The sequence below is a fragment of the Bos indicus x Bos taurus genome, chromosome 23, assembly GCF_003369695.1.
Source record: "Bos indicus x Bos taurus breed Angus x Brahman F1 hybrid chromosome 23, Bos_hybrid_MaternalHap_v2.0, whole genome shotgun sequence".
Lineage (NCBI taxonomy): Eukaryota > Metazoa > Chordata > Mammalia > Artiodactyla > Bovidae > Bos > Bos indicus x Bos taurus.
The window spans coordinates 36192244-36193353 of record NC_040098.1 but is presented as its reverse complement, the minus strand read 5'-3'; the positions used below and the strand labels follow the sequence as shown (position 1 = coordinate 36193353).

The window sequence follows — 1110 nt, the reverse complement described above, 5'->3', positions numbered from 1 at the left end:
TCAGTCATGTCCGATTCTGTGCGACCCCATAGATGGCAGCCACCAGGCTTCCCCGTCTCTGGGATTCTCCAGGCAAGAACACTGGAGTGGGTTGCCATTTCCTTCTCCAATGCATGAAAGTGAAAAGTGAAAGTGAAGTTGCTCAGTCGCCTCTGACTGTTAGCGACCCCATGGACTGCAGCCTACCAGGCTCCTCCATCCATGGGATTTTCCAGGCAAAAGTACTGGAATGGGGTGCCATTGCCTTCTCCGAATGAATCACTAACCAATGATAATTGACACCATCAGTTTCCAGTCAGATCCTCTTTAGTCATACATTGGATATCTGAACCTGTTATATGATCCCCAATAACAGTTTCAATAATTAAATTTATTGATGTTTAATTGAAGGGTAATTGCTTTACAATACTGTACTGCTTTTGGCCAAACATCAACATGAATCAGCCATAGGTATACCTATGTCCCCCTGCTCTTGAACCTCCTTCCCACCTGCCTTCCCACCCCACCCCTCGAAGTTATTACAGAAAAATTTGGAAGCCTTCACAAATTTGTGTGTCATCCTTGGGCAGGGGCCATGCTAATTTTCTAGGTATTTTTGCAATTTTTTAATATATGTGCTACCAAAGCAAACACAGGGATAACATTTTAATAGAAAAAAAAGGCATATAGTTAGTCATCTACCAACATATTTACCACCTCTTATAAAATCGAATTTTATAATGTCCAAGTTCTATGATGGAATTAAGCATATATTTATGCATAGCACATGTATACATGCACAGAAATATATGCACACAAATATGTTATACAAGCTATTATTCTCCTTGCCTGTCACAATAAGCTCTCTAGTTGATGAGAGAGATAGTCGCAAATTTCTCCAACTTATATGTCTTCTTTTTGAGAACCACTTCTTTTATTTTCATCACCTAATTTTAAATAACCATTTTATTCTTAGATACCATGCCCCTTTAAACTAAATAAGAACACAGAAAACCTAGTAAATGCTGATATCTTATCCTTAATTAAATTACCACTCTCCTGGGAAGTTGGAAAAAGAATCATGCTCAGATGTCATTCAGGAGGATAAAATCTCTATTTTATCAGTTCTCT

The 1110-nt window shown here is 38.5% G+C and overlaps 1 non-coding gene across 1 annotated transcript; it reads right to left on the bottom strand.

The window, feature by feature from the left end:
• Window positions 1–524: 524 nt before the first annotated feature.
• LOC113882309 lies at window positions 525–633 on the bottom strand. Its single transcript, XR_003508327.1, has one exon. It is a non-coding gene; the product is annotated as a U6 spliceosomal RNA (small nuclear RNA).
• Window positions 634–1110: the final 477 nt, after the last annotated feature.